Raw genomic sequence first — 16,883 nt, forward strand, 5'->3', positions numbered from 1 at the left:
CCGTGCACTCCCAAGTGTCCAATCCAGTGACCCCCTGGGCTCTGACCTTGTGAACATTTTGGGCTGCTGAAAATCATTCCCACCTTGTGGATAGATTTTTCATATAAAATGGACCTTAAATGCAAGCCCCACCTTCCTTTGGTGTCAAGTTGATAACATAAGAAATGTGGCGCAGTGGACTTGGAAAAGGTGGAACGTCTGTCTTTGGTTGGGTGATCATCAGGGGTAAAGGTTTTACATATAATTTTTGCCCAAAAGGGTGACTTTAGAACCTTACCTTAGTACAAAACAATTCTACTGAGATTGAAATTTATTCCCTTCACATAATAATCAATATACCACTTTGATTAGTAAGAGCTTTTCTATACCAGAAACTATAAAAGACTAAACATTAACTGGATGAGATTAACAGATGAAGCAGTGTGTATGAAAATCCTCTTTGCTTCCCAAATCTCACTCTAGGGCCAGGATGGTTATACAATATTGAGGTGATTGAGTTATAGCTACAATAAGATATTGATACATTCAAGTTTAGCAGATCATGGGAATGTCCTAAAAGATTGAAATCTCATAAAAATGAATTCAGAATCAGATTTTTTTCAGGACTAAAGAAATACTGTCCAATAGGTAGACCAGGATTTTTTTTTTTTAACTTCTGTAACCCAGTGGATAAATAATGCAAAGGCTTTGTGAGCACACAATTGTAACAAGGAGAGATGAATTGTTCTGGAGGCTATTTCATTCAGGTTGTGGGACATTGGACACTGGATGTAGAGAATTACTCTCCTAGGAGGTCTGATCAACAACAAAAAGTCCCTTAGTACAAAATCCTAACAGAAACAATGCAAACTATTAAGTATGGACTAGACGTCAGAGGGTTCACAGCAATTTGTTGTTTGAAAGGACGGAATCAGTATAATTAGAAAAGTGGCAACTAACCATCTGTTTCGATATCATGGCATTATGTTGGTGGTCAGCACTATAAAAGTGAATACTCCACTATTTTTAATGAACATCATTTAGGTTTATATGAACATATGACACAGTAATGGAAATTCCATCTAACACTATGCTTTGTGTCTAGAAAGAGGACAGCGTGGTAGTACACAGTGCAAGATGGATTGAAAAAAGGAACAGGATTTGCAGGACAGCAAAGGAGGCAGCCGAGCCATGCACATCGCTCTCATAGAAGGGCAATAGAGTTAGGGGCATTTAGGGCACTTATTGACCATCTACTGCATACCTGGTACTATGCTTAGAGCTGCTCAGTCTCTGCTCTCAAGAGATGTATGATAAGGTTGCAAGCGGGAGAGGCTAAGTGCCATAGGGGATGCTGATCCACGAAGGGATGATAGGTCCCAGTCCACCCTCCTCTAGGGACATGAAGGAAGGCTATCCAACAGGTTGATGACTGGGCTGTTTTAGGACTGAGAAAAATTAGCCAATTAAGAAAGGAGTAAGAAGCAAGAAAGAAATACCAGAAAGAAGAAGAAAAAAAATAGAGAAAAGCATCACATTGGCAGTTGATAGACATGAGGGAGACAAGCGAGATTATGAGGTTCTAAAGGGTCTGCAAACCTTTGGTATGGCCAACGATGAAGGGACTGTGCAGGAAGAGGTGAGGCGGTAAAGGCAAGCAGAGCCCATCATGTGGCCCTAGATGCCTGCTTGGGGAACTTGGACTTCATCCTCAAGAAGACCATGATCTTGTCACCACAATGATCAAATATCTATGCTAGAAAGAGAAATGTGACAGCAGCAAGGAGAATGGCTAAAACATAGGCACAATTGGAGATGGCATTTAATTAGAAGGCTGCTGCAGAGGCCTGGGGAGAAACGATGAGGACCTGGGCTAAGGCAGAGCTGATGTGGACTGGTTTGAGCCACAGTATGAAGGGCAGAATACTTAGGTTTGGTGACTGTGACAGGGTGGCTCAGGGAAAGAGGCCATGTCCCAAGGTGGAGAGCACAGGATGGATGCATTTAAACAGGAAGATGATGAGTTTGGTCTTGTACCTGAAGAGTTTGAGGTGTCTAAGGGGCAAACAAGGAGATATATTTAGGAAACACTAGATCCATGAGTGGGAAACTCCCAGAGCTGGGAAGCACTGAATTGGGAAAGATTTGTGGTAATGGTGTCATGGAAACATTTGAGGGCTCTTTACTCAGTGACTTGAGAAGCAGGAGCTAGTGAGAAGAGAACACTGGTGTTTATGTGCAGAACACGAGAGAGAAGAGCCCAGGAAAGAGACAGAAGGAGTTGCAGGGGGCAGAGGGATAGTATCTTGGAAAACCAAGGGAGTCCTGAGCAACTGTATAGATTGAAACAGAGGTTATTTAGGAGGAGACTGAAAACTGTTTGCTATTTAGTAATAATGAAGAGAGTGAACACCTTTATGGAGGACTTTGTAAGAGAACGTGGGAGAGACAGGATGGGGATGAGGGCTGTGCATGGGGTTGACAAGTGTCACATAGTCTAAAGGGTAAAGTGGAGACAGTAACTGGAGATGACCCTTTCAAGAAGGTTGCCTCTGGAAAGAAGGAGAACTAAGAGGTAAATTAGAATACAGAAAGGGTCACGCCCATTGGAAGAGCCTTCTGTTTACTAATATTGCTACCACTATTGGGAGAAGTGAGGAAAGAGGTGAGAGATAAAAAGAAATAAAAAGATTTGGAGAGAAAGTCTGGCTTCTAGAGGCAGTGAGGTAAAGGGAGTGGGTGGGTGAGAATCCAGAGCAGAGATGGAGTGGCTTTCAACTGAAGGAACATCTGTTCAATGAAGATGGAGGGAGGAAGGCTGGGCTGGGTGGCTTTCATGAAAGTCCTAGATGTGCTTTCCTAATGTTGGCAGGAATTAGGAAAATGAAGAGGGAAGAATAAGTTCCAAGAGCATGAGCAGAAGCAAAATAAATAAATAAATAAAGGTTCATGTCAAGGTCATTAACTCACAACCATAAGTTTTCAGTTAGATCATAGGGCACATGACCACACTCTCACAAATGCTATGCTTCAAAAGTGTCTTGTTTGGTTATGTTTCTCTGTGATACCACATGATTCCTGCCACAAATTTAGGTCTTCAATAAATATTTGTTAAAGGAGTGAAAGGATAAATGCATTTATAAAGACATTTGCTCCATAGCAAATTAAGGAAATTAAAACAAGCATCTCAGGGTAAACAATGGATACTAATTTCTTTTTTTTTAATAGTAAAACATTATTAGTTCACCTGTCATCTATACAGGTGCTTTCTGTATAATTGAATTGATAAACTATCCCAAAACACAGTGGGTTAGAATGTCAGCCTTTTGTTTTTTATTTATTTTGTTTGTATATAAAGTATGTTCACACTAATTCATGTCTTCATACATGTACCTTGGATAATAATCCATCACATTCCACCATCATTGCTAATCCCCTGCCCCCTCCCTTCCCCTCCTACCCCTCTGCCCTATCTAGAGTTCGTCTATTCCTCCCATGTTCCCTGCTCCCTACCCCACTATGAGTCAGCCTCCTTGTATCAGAGAAAATATTCACCATTTGTTTTTGGGGGATTGACTAAATGGCAGCCTTTTAAAACTCATATTTCACAGGTTCTGTAGATGAAGATGGGGACAGGGATCAGTGGCTCTGAATGAGGTTGTTCAGTTGTGCTCGGCTGACACATGGGCTAGTCTAGAGGATCCAAAGTGGTTCACTCACAAACCCAGCACCTTAGTGAGGGTGGCAAGAAGGCTGGTCTCCATCTGGGATTGTTGACAGAAACAATCTACCTGTGATTCTCCTGCATGATGGTCTTGAATAGTTTTTTTTGGTGTGTTTTGTTTTTGTTTTTGTTTTCTTATTTGAGTAGTTTGGTTTCTTAAATGTTGGTTGGCTTCTTGTGAAGCAGAGTCTTATTCAGCTGAAGAGAGGCTACTACTATTGCATAAGGAAGGGAGGCCAAGGATTCTGCCAAACACCCTACAGTGTATAGGAAAACTCACCACCTTATCCCACCTCCCAACAAAGTATTGTTCAGCTCTTAAAATCAATGAATCTGAGGTTGAGAAACCCTGCAGAAGATCAAGCCACTTGAGGGAAACAGGTGGAAGCTACAAGGCTCTTTCTGGAGAAATGTGGAGTCACTCCTACCCAACTGTGTTGGTCACAAGAGATTCATAAAGTCCACCAAATCAAGGGGAATTGGACTCTGCCTCTTGATGGAACTCTGGCAAGATCACATGGTATTAGAGAATGTGGGAGGCATGTTTTTGAAAAATACAATTTACCACAACAGGAATGGAAGCATAAAATAAATATCTTGGAGAGAGATAGGGAGAAACATTCAACGGTAAACAGGAAGAAATTGTGATTATATGTAAAATGGAGATGAGGGAAAGAGGTGGGTTTTTGTCAAAAAACCTCCTTCTAATAGGGAAACTGATAAGCCTGCCTCTCTTCATCTCTAGTCCAATTGATAGGTGACTTCTAAGTGAGAGGTAGGCCTATCGGACAGTTATGTTCCTCCTCCTGGAGCTACCAATGCTCCACTCACGGGGAGAGCATTGATCTGAGTCCACCAGTGCTTTCACCAGAGACACATACTCCTTGAGTTCACGGTGCCCTTGGGGAGGATAGAGAGCAGTCCTCTGACCTTACTCAATCTTTCATCGTTCAGTGTGAGGCCTTTCCCCCTGGGTTGAACCCCATCCAGTGAGCCTCAGTGCCATGCTCAGGATCACTCTTCCTCTTCTGCCTTTCATCAGACCTCCAAGCCCACACTCTGACTTCCATTAGCATGTCTTTCCTGGGAGGATCCTGGTCCTTTTCTAGTAGATGTCACAAACCAGCCAAGTTAGATTTTGCAGTTGTAGTTTGCTTATTTAAAAATAAATATTTACAGTAAATCATTAAACAATATTTGAACAACTGGCAAGTATCTTAAAATTAGAAAATTTCATATGGTATAGAATGAAAAAAAAAAAACACCTTTCTTGCTTCTCTTAAAGCATGGGAAAATATTGAAATACTGGCCCTAAGATATTGATGGCAAGAGTTGTTTGGAGTTGGGCAGCATCTGCCCTGATGGATGCCCTGTGGAGGAAAATATTTGAAATGCTACATGGAAGTTTCCTGTTAAGAGGCATCCATTGCACATTGGTATATTAAACTCCTTGGGAAGTGAAGAATAATAGTGTGGAATTATTCTACTCAATACTATAATATACTATGTAATAATATAGTACTATATATTAGAGAGGAAGATGTCGGCGGGAAGTGAGTGAGCCACTCCGTGCTCTGCGCCGCTGCGCCCGCAGCGTGTGTTGCCGCATCTTAAAAGAAAAAGTAAAGATCATTAAAGGAGATCTGTCGACAAAGACTAAGCACCGTGTCAAGAAAGGGGCCTAGGTGGAGTGAATCCGTCACGACTCCAGCCAAGGTGGAGTGAGTCCGTCACGATTCCAGCCAAGGTGGAGTGAGTCCGTCACGATTCCAGCGCGAGCAGTAAGGCTGCAGCCCCCGAGCTGCCCGGCTCTCTCGGCCCCTTTTCCTTCTCCACTCCGCCTTCCCGCTTTGCTTCGCCCCCGCATCTCTCCTCCCACACTCACTCCCTAAATCTAGATCTCAATTTCTTTCCCCCGCCCCGCCCGCTCTCTCGCGTGCTCAGACACCCCGCGTGGGCCCCGCGGGGCTTCCTCTCCTCCCCCAGCCCGCACCCCCTCCCCGGGCATTCCGACGGCTGCACCTGGGCCGCGGCCACCACCGCCACTTCCTGAGGAGCACCTTAGAGCAGACTCTTCACCGCGCAAGTAAGCCGCCGACCCGCTGAGTAAAATGGAACAGCTGATGAATAACAATCTAAAATCTAAGTGATCCAAAATGGTGGCAGACGCGGAGAGATCAAGTCTCTAACCCCTTCAGCTGTGCGGGCATAGGGAGAAGTAAACTATCAAAATGCTGTTTGCTCAAGACCAATAGGCAATATTGAGCTGAAGTAGATCCGGGGCGAATAGTCTGGCCTTCTCAGAACACGCAGAGCCCGGATCGGCAACATTCTAGCTCCGGTTCGCCTGCTTCTCGTGACTCAGCACTAATGATCCTGCTGAAATAACTAGTCGGCCCACCTGAACTCACAGAGGTATAGGCCAACTGAGCACAATAGCCAGACCGAGGGAATCTGGAGTGACGCGGGACTAGCGGCGCAAAATTCCCGGCTACTGCTCCCACCAGTGCTGACAACAGAGGTCCCTTGCACCAGCTACCAGGGGAGTTGATACCTGAGGGCAAACAAATTTGCTGGGGGTCCTCAGCCCCAAGCTCTACAAACTTAGGGTCTGAGGGAGGCAAACAGAAAGGGTGTGCCCAGGCATCCATGAAAACAAGGCTCCCAGGAGCAGCAGACCTGGCGTGTAGCCAGTATTGTGGTGAGTGTCACAGGTGAGCGGGGCCTGGCTTGAGGAAACACAAGAGAAGGGCCTAGGCACTCAGGATTGGAGACCCGCACAGTCTGGGAGGAAGAGCTGATGCACAGTGATTGGATCCCACCCATCAAGAAGAAAAGCCTGGCCCAGTGGGCATAGCTCCACCTACTAGAAGAGAAGTTAATCGAGCTCTATGACTGCATTTATTATTATTAAATTCTTTTTATGATTATTATTAGTATTTTTTTTAATTTTTTTTAATTTTATTTTCATTTTTTGTTGTTGATGTTGTTGTTGTTCTTTAACTTTTTTATTAATGGTTTCAATTTTTTTAATTCTTTTTATTTTATTATTATTACTACTATTTTTTAAACTTTAATTTCCATTTTTTTATTATCATTATAATTTTTTTTTTGGTTTTACATTTTTGTTTTTTTGTTTTTTGTTTCTTTCTTTTCACTTTTTTTCTTTTGTCTTTTCATTTCTTTTCAATTTTCTTATTCCCCCTTCCTTGAATTCTACCTGCCTACACTCATTCTCTTTAGTGACTTCTTCCCTTCCCTTATAATATCTCTCCTCCCAAGCATCAAATAAATTTATAAGAGTAAACAGTAACTCAGCAGTCAAACAGAACAAGAAGTAACATGAGCATTAAAAAGCAAGGAAGAAAAGGAGTACAAACAATGAAGGACAGCCTAAATATTCAGGAGGACCTAGAGTCATCAGAAAAATGGCCATATAAAGAATTCAACGAATACCTTAGACAGATGGAAAGGAACCTTAAAGATCACATTGAAAATGAATTACATAAACAGATAAAAGAAGAAGTTAAGCATCTTTATCAGCAGATAGAGATTATAAAAAAAATCAAACAATAATTCTAGAAATGAAGGAAACGATAAACCAAATTAAAAACTCAATCGAGAGTATCACTAACAGAGTGGAACAGGTAGAAGCCAGAACATCAGATAATGAAGACAAAATATATCATCTTGAAAAGAGTCTAGCCAACTCAGATAGACTGGTAAGAAATCACGAGAAAAACATCCAAGAGATTTGGGATAACATTAAAAAAACGAAACTTACGAGTCATCGGGATAGAGGAAAGTACAGAGATTCATACCAAGGGAATGAGTAACCTATTGAATGAAATAATTACAGAAAACTTTCCAGAAATAAAAAAGGAAACAAATATACAAATTGTAGATGCATACAGGACACCGAGCACACAAAATCACAGTAGACCAACACCAAGACACATTGTTATGAAGATATCCAATATACAGAACAAAGAGAAAGTATTAAAAGCTACAAGAGAAAGGAGGCAGATCACATTTAGGGGTAAACCAATAAGGTTAACAACGGATTTTTCATCACAGACGCTGAAAGCAAGAAGATCCTGGAACAATGTATTTCAAACACTGAAAGACAATGGATGCCAACCAAGAATTCTGTATCCAGCAAAATTAAGCTTCAGGTACGATAACGAAATAAAAATCTTTCATGATAAACAAAAGCTAAAAGAATTTGTAGCCATAAAACCAGCATTGCAAAGAATCTTGAGCAAAACACTAATGAGGAAGAAATGAAAAACAATAACCAAAACCATCATTGGGAAGTGCCTCGGTAAAGACAGAGGACAGGGGGAAGCTAATCATGGAGAAACAAACTAAATTAGAATAAAAACGAGATAAATAATCAAACATGGCAGGAAGTACAAACCATATATCAATTGTAACTCTAAACGTTAATGGCTTAAACTCTCCAATAAAGCGACATAGGCTGGTAACATGTATTAAAAAAACAAATCCAACAATATGCTGCCTCCAGGAGACATATCTGATTGGAAAATACATACACAGGCTCAAGGTGAAAGGTTGGGAAAAAATATACCACACACACGGTCCTCGTAAGCAAGCAGGGGTGGCCATTCTCATATCGAATAAAATCGACTTCAAGACTAAGTTAATCAAAAGGGATAAGGAAGGACATTATATACTGTTAAAGGGAACCATTCACCAACAAGACATAACAATTATCAATATTTATGCACCAAATAATGGCGCTGCGACGTTCATAAAACAAACTCTCCTCAAGTTCAAGAATCAAATAGACCACAACACAATAATTATGGGTGACTTCAACACACCTCTCTCACCATTGGACAGATCCTCCAAACAAAAGTTGAATAAAGAAAATATTGACCTCAATATCACAATCAATAATCTAGACTTAACTGACATATATAGAATATATCAACCATCATCAAGTGGATATACTTTTTTCTCAGCAGCACATGGATCCTTCTCAAAAATAGACCATATATTATGCCATAGGGCAACCCTCAGTAAATATAAAGGGGTGGAGATAATACCATGCATTTTATCTGATCATAATGGGATGAAACTGGAAATCAATGATAAAAGAAGGAAGAAAAAATCCTACATCACATGGAAAATGAACAATATGTTACTGAATGATCAATGGGTTACAGAAGACATAAAGGAGGAAATCAAAAAAATCTTAGAGATAAATGAAAATACAGACACAACATATCGGAATCTATGGGACACAATGAAAGCAGTTTTAAGAGGGAAATTCATCGCCTGGTGGTCATTCCTCAAAAAAAGAAAAAACCAACAAATAAATGTGCTCACACTCCAACTCAAAGCCCTAGAAAAGGAAGAGCAAAACAACAGCAAATGTAGCAGAAGGCAAGAAATAATTAAAATCAGAGCGGAAATCAATGAAATTGAAACAAAAGAAACTATTGAAAAAATTAACAAAACTAAAAGTTGGTTCTTCGAAAAAATAAATAAGATCGACAGACCTTTAGCCATGCTAATGAAGAGAAGAAGAGAGAGAACTCAAATTACTAACATACGAGATGAAAAAGGCAATATCACAATAGATGCTAAAGAAATACAGAAGACAATTAGAAATTATTTTGAAAACCTATATTCCAATAAAATAGAAGATAGTGAAGACATTGATAAATTTCTTAGGTCCTATGATTTGCCCAGACTGATTCAGGAGGATACACACAATTTAAACAGACCAATATCAATGGATGAAATTGAAGAAGCAATCAAAAGACTACCAACCAAGAAAAGCCCAGGACCGGATGGGTACACAGCGGAGTTTTACAAAACCTTTAAAGAAGAATTAATACCAATACTTTTCAAGTTATTTCAGGAAATAGAAAAAGAGGGAGCTCTACGAAATTCATTGTATGAGGCCAACATCACCCTGATTCCGAAACCAGACAAAGACACCTCAAAGAAAGAAAACTACAGACCAATATCTCTGATGAACCTAGATGCAAAAATCCTCAATAAAATTCTGGCGAATCGGATACAAAGGCACATCAAAAAAATTGTGCACCATGATCAAGTAGGATTCATCCCTGGGATGCAAGGATGGTTCAATATACGGAAATCAATAAATGTTATTCACCACATCAATAGACTTAAAGATAAGAACCATATGATCATCTCGATAGATGCAGAAAAAGCATTCGACAAAGTACAGCATCCCTTTATGTTCAAAACATTAGAAAAACTAGGGATAATAGGAACTTACCTCGACATTGTAAAAGCTATCTATGCTAAGCCTCAGGCTAGCATCATTCTGAATGGAGAAAAATTGAAGGCATTCCCTCTAAAATCTGGAACAAGACAGGGATGCCCTCTATCACCACTTCTATTCAATATAGTTCTCGAAACACTGGCCAGAGCAATTAGACAGACGAAAGAAATTAAAGGCATAAAAATAGGAAAAGAAGAACTTAAATTATCACTATTTGCGGATGACATGATTCTATACCTAGAAGACCCAAAAGGGTCTACAAAAACTACTAGAACTAATAAATGAATTCAGCAAAGTGGCAGGATATAAAATCAACACACATAAATCAAAGGCATTTCTGTATATCAGCGACAAAACTTCTGAAACGGAAATGAGGAAAAACACTCCATTCACAATATCCTCAAAAAAATAAAATACTTGGGAATCAACCTAACAAAAGAGGTGAAAGACTTATACAATGAAAACTACAGAGAGAAATAGAAGAGGATCTTAGAAGATGGAAAAATATACCCTGTTCATGGATAGGCAGAACTAACATTATCAAAATGGCGATATTACCAAAAGTTCTCTATAGGTTTAATGCAATGCCAATCAAAATCCCAACGGCATTTCTTGTAGAAATAGATAAAGCAATCATTAAATTCATATGGAAAAATAAAAGACCCAGAATAGCAAAAACAATTCTAAGCAGGAAGTGTGAATCAGGTGATATAGCGATACCAGATTTCAAACTATATTACAGAGCAATAGTAACAAAAACAGCATGGTACTGGTACCAAAACAGGCGGGTGGACCAATGGTACAGAATAGAGGACACAGAGACCAATCCACAAAATTACAACTATCTTATATTTGATAAAGGAGCTAAAAGCATGCAATGGAGGAAGGATAGCATCTTCAACAAATGGTGCTGGGAAAACTGGAAATCCATATGCAACAAAATGAAACTGAATCCCCTCCTCTCACCATGCACAAAAGTCAACTCAAAGTGGATCAAGGAGCTAGATATCAAATCAGAGACTCTGCGTTTGATAGAAGAAAAAGTTGGCTCCCATCTACATATTGTGGGGTCGGGCTCCAAATTCCTTAATAGGACACCCATAGCACAAGAGTTAATAACAAGAATCAACAAATGGGATTTTCTTAAACTGAAAAGTTTTTTCTGAGCAAGAGAAACAATAAGAGAGGTAAATAGGGAGCCTACATCATGGGAACAAATCTTTACTCCTCACACTTCAGATAGAGCCCTAATATCCAGAGTATACAAAGAACTCAAAAAATTAGACAATAAGATAACAAATAACCCAATCAACAGATGGGCCAAGGACCTGAACAGACAATTCTCAGAGGAGGACATACTATCAATCAACAAGCACATGAAAAAATGCTCAGCATCGCTAGCAGTCAGAGAAATGCAAATCAAAACCACCCTAAGATACCATCTCACTCCAGTAAGATTGGCAGCCATTAGGAAGTCAAACAAAAACAAGTGCTGGCGAGGATGTGGGGAAAAGGGTACACTTGTACATTGTTGGTGGGACTGCAAATTGGTGCAGCCAATTTGGAAAGCAGTATGGAGATTTCTTGGAAAGCTGGGAATGGAACCACCATTTGAGTCAGCTATTCCTCTTCTTGGTCTATTCCCTAAAGACCTAAAAAGAGCATGCTACAGGGACACTGCTACATCGATGTTCATAGCAGCACAATTCACAATAGCAAGACTGTGGAACCAACCTAGATACCCTTCAATAGATGAATGGATTAAAAAATGTGGCATCCATACACAATGGAGTATTACTCTGCATTAAAAAATGACAAATCATAGAATTTGGAGGGAAATGGATGGCATTAGAGCAGATTATGCTAAGTGAAGCCAGCCAATCCCTAAAAAACAAATGCCAAATGTCTTCTTTGATATAAGGAGAGTAACTAAGAACAGAGTAGGGACGAAGAGCATGAGAAGAAGATTAACATTAAACAGGGATGAGAGGTGGGAGGGAAAGGGAGAGGGAAGGGAAATTGCATGGAAATGGAGGGATATCCTCATTGTTATACAAAATTACATATAAGAGGTTGTGAGGGGAACTGGATAATAAACATGGAGGGAAATGAACTACAGTAGATGGGGTAGAGAGAGAAGATGGGAGGGGAGGGGAGGGGGGATAGTAGAGGATAGGAAAGGTAGCAGAATACAACAGTCACTAATATGGCATTATGTAAAAATGTGGATGTGTAACTGATGTGACTCTGCAATCTGTGTTTGGGATAAAAATGGGAGTTCATAACCCACTCAATTCTAATGTATGAAATATGATATGTCAAGAGCTTTGTAATGTTGTGAACAACCAATAAAAAAAATAAAATAAAATAAAATGTTTTATTATCTAAATCAGGAAAAAATATAGTACTATATAATAATTCTGTTATAATAATATGTTAAAGATAGGGATGATAAATAATAAAAACTATTTAATGTTGTTTAATGTAGAAATTTCCAGTGGGCAAGAAAACTTTTCCTTTCTTAAATATATATATATATATATGTGTGTGTGTGTGTGTGTGTGTGTGTGTGTGTGTGTGTGTGTATTTTTGAGACACATGGCAGCAAAATATAAACAGGCCCCCAGGGTAGTCATTGTGTTACCTCTGCAGATTCTTGAATCTGGGGTCATTGGCACATGATATATGTGGCATATTCTTTCTGCAAAAATGGCTACCATGATAACTCTCCCTGTGTCCATTTCCTTATTTAGTCATCTTCCACTGTGATTTTGGCATTGGCCTAGTGACCAGCTTTGGCTAGCAGGGCAATAACAAAGGTGCCATATGCACAGAATTGAATTCTTCAGGCACCAGGGTTTGTCTTCACTTGATGGATTCGAAATTCTGAGAAAGCTATTTGAATAATCCAGAGCTAAGCTCTGGGAAGAGATGCCACAGGGAGGATAAAGGAAACAGCTCAGCTTACAGTGTGAGCCAACTGGTTGACATGTGAATGAAGCTATCTGGGACAGTCAACCTTCAGAACCTTCCAGCTAGTGGCAAATGTATATGGGAACCTGTCCACCATCACTGAAACAGGAAAATCTTCCCACTGAGTCCTAGCCAAACTGGGAATTCACACAATCACTAATAAATAAGTGACTGTTTTTTAAAGTCACTAAATTTTGAAGTTGCGTAGCAATAGAAGACTGATACCCATCACCGTCTGAAGTTATACTCAATGATTTGTTTATATACTTTCCTCCCCTCTAGTATTTATTTGCCCTATGTGGCCAAGGATTTTTTTCTGGATTACAAAAGTTGCAGTCCCTGAGAAGGTGAGGTGTGAAGATTTGAGGAGGAAGCCAAAACTTCAGTGGAGACCCCCAAGATTAAGAAATGCCAGTAAAGTGGGACATTGTCCTAGGAAAGCCACAGGAATTGAGCAGAGAAAAACCAAAGTCCACTTGGGCTACAACAAACAAGGCCAAAGGGGCAGAGCTACATAAGCTCTTTGGAGAACATCACAATTCCATGTGCCCCAGATGCCAGATATAGGGCTACAGGACCTGTTTGCCCAGCTGGACTATGGTCTTGCTTTGGTCCCATCCCTTCTTTCTATGCCCCTACTTTTGTAAATGGAAACTGGAAATGTTTACTCAGTACCTTTATATATTGGATATTTGTAAATTGTTTTTAATTTTATAGGAGCTTACAATTCAAGATTGCCCTAAGCCTCAGAGAAGACTTTGGACTTTAACTTTGAGCAATCTTGGAACTGTTGATACCGAGGGGATTCTTGGAAATGGACTACATACACTTTGCTTTGTCAGATGAGTGTGAGCTTTTGGGGGCCAGGGGCGGAATGTTATGGTTTAGATGTAGTGTCTCCCAAAAGCCTATGTGTGAGACAATGCAAGAAGGTTTGGAAAAGAAATGGTTGGGTCATAGCCTTAACCTAATCCACGAGTGGATCCCTGATGGGATTAACTAAGTGGTAATTAGAGGTAGGTGGGTGTGGCTGGAGGAAGTGGTTCATGGGGGGCATGGCTATGGGGTATGTATTCTGGATCTGGAGAGTGGAGTCTCTCTTTCTGCCCTCTGATCATCATGTGAGCTGCATCCCTCTGCCACATTCTTCTCCCATGATATTCTGCCTCACCTGGAGCCCTGAAGAATGGAGCTGGCCTTCTATGGACTAAATGAGCCCTCAAATAAACTTTTCTTCCCCTAAAATTATTCTGGTCGGATCCTTTAGTCACAGCAGCAAAAAAAAAAAAAAAAAAAAAAAATGCTGACATTGTATTAGATATCCTGAGTAACCTAGAGATGATTTTAAATATTCAGGAGAATATACATAGGTTATATACAAACAGTATGACATTTTATACTGTATGAGGGACCTGAATATCTGTAATATCTGTGGATTTTGATATAATTAGTGTTGGTTAGGGGGTTTCCTGGAACCAATCCCATGGGTACTGATGGATGAATGTACTGTCAGGAGATATGAGGAAATGATAAATGTGTATTTTAAGAGTGGAAAATTTCAGGATTTGAGGCAATAGGAAGATGTAAGTTAAAGGGTACAAAATTGTAGTTAAACAAAATAAATAAGTCTAGGATCTATTGCACAATGTGAAATAGTGAATACTTCATATTGTATTTCCCAATATACTCTTAACCATAAAAATAAAAAAGAAAGAAAGATCAACCATATCAACTATGTAAGATGATGGATGTGTTAATCTGCTATAGTAATCACTTCATTGTGTATGTGTATATCAGAACTTCATGTTATATCCAAAAATATATACAGTGAAAAAGTGTTTAAAACAGTGGAGAATTTCAAACAACACAAAATTATACCCTAATTTGATAAACTCTTCTTGAAATTACATTTCCACTATAATAATTATAATTTATTATCAATATTGTTTCATATATTCTAAGCAAAAACAAATTCAAAACATCTGAACATGACAACATATTACATAAGGTATGTATGTGCTTTTTAAAAATTCTTAGTCTATTAGAGAGAAAATTGATTTAAAGTCCTTTTAATTTTTTCCTAAGTACAGTACTACCAGTGAAGCAGCTACTCCTACTCATAAAACTCCAATCCTTTCAAAATCATGGCATATTATTTTAAAGACTGCTATAGATTAACTGCACATTATGAACTCATTCATCAGTCTTAATGAAAAATCTTATTTAAATGAAAAAAAAGTAATTAAAATTAACTGGTAGAGGAATAAATGAAAGAAATGTATGATTAAGATCAAAGTAATTTTTATATAATATATATAATCCATACAGGTGAAATTATTTTGGAACAAAGATCAAAAGATCAAAGATGTTTTGTGTGGAAGCCAAAGGGTGTACTAGATGTACATGGTTTGTCTTCACATATGTAGATATAGGGGCCACAGCCTCTTGACTGGGCAGGTTCTTTTAATGCAATCAGTTTGAATTCTGAATCAAGTTTAATTTCAAAAGACCAACAGTTGGACATTGGCCTTCACTTCTCAAAGCATTATAATTAAATGTGTGTGTGTGTGTGTGTGTATACACACACACACATTTACGGTTTACTGTGTTATATTTGTACATGGACAGAGTATAATTTGGTAGGTTTCATTCCCCAGTATTTCCCCAGGCCTTCCCTCCTCCCTCTGTCTTTATCAACCCCCTTTCTCTATTCTATTCTATTGGTCTTCCTTCTATTTTTGTGAGATTCTTTCCCAGTCTCTACCTGGCCTTTTATTTATTTATTTTTAAATTCTTTTTCTCTTTATTTCTAGCATCTGCATATGAAAGAAAACATCTGACCTTTAACTTTGAGCCTGTGTTATTTCCACTTAGCATGATCTTCTATACTTAGTTTCCATTTTTTAAATAGCCTTTATCCAGTTTATAAAATAGCTTGGGACTCTAAGGATCAAAATCTGTAAGAAAATCACATTATTCTTGCCTCAACTTATACCATTAATATATAAATACTTTCCAGACAACCCCTGCATATGAAAAATGGACAATTTGTATCAATGCAACTTCATTAAAACTTTAATTGTATGTTTGAAATTGTGCCCGTGGGGAGATATCAAATGTCCCAAAAGGGTATACTGAAAATGGTTCTATTTAGCACACTTGTTCACCAATGCCCCACCCAGTGTTTTTTTCTAAGCATCAACAAATGTATTTTGGCCTTGTAGTTTGATAGATTTGAAGATATTCAGTGCACACACTGGTACCTCCTTTTGCTTTGTTTTGTTTGGAGCAAAGATCAAAAGCTTGATATTTTGTCTTATCAGGTTATAAGACAATAGAATCATAGTACTTTGACTTATTTTCCCATTATTTTAATCAAGCCTTGGCAATCACTTCAAGTTAGATTCACTGGATTTGCCTCAGTGTTTTAAATGTTTCACAGTATTCTGTTGTATGATGTGTCATAATTTATGATCTCCTATACTTTATTTTATTATACCCCTACTGACAGATATTTAGGCTGCTTTTAATCTTTTGCTATTGTAGAAAATGCTTCAATTGATAGTCTAGCACACTGCCTTGTATATCTGTGGGGCAGTAATACTCAAGAAGAAATGCTGAGGCAAAAGGTATGTGCATTTAAAATTACAGTAGATAGTGATGAGTTTTGTAGAGACTCTGTAAAAATTACACCACTGATAGCCATGTAAGATGTGCCTGTTTCTTCAAACCCTTTCCATAGCACTGTGTTACTGAATTTTGCCAATATGAAAGGTAAAAAGTCATCATTTATTGCAGTTTCCATTTGCAATTCTCTAATTTTGAGGTATCTTTTCATAAGTATAAGTTGACATGTTTTATTTTCAGCAAAGTTCTTATTTATGATCTCCGCACATGTGTGTAAGATTGTTGATTTCTTCC

This window comes from Spermophilus citellus, assembly GCF_964194105.1.
Source record: "Spermophilus citellus genome assembly, chromosome: 1".
Lineage (NCBI taxonomy): Eukaryota > Metazoa > Chordata > Mammalia > Rodentia > Sciuridae > Spermophilus > Spermophilus citellus.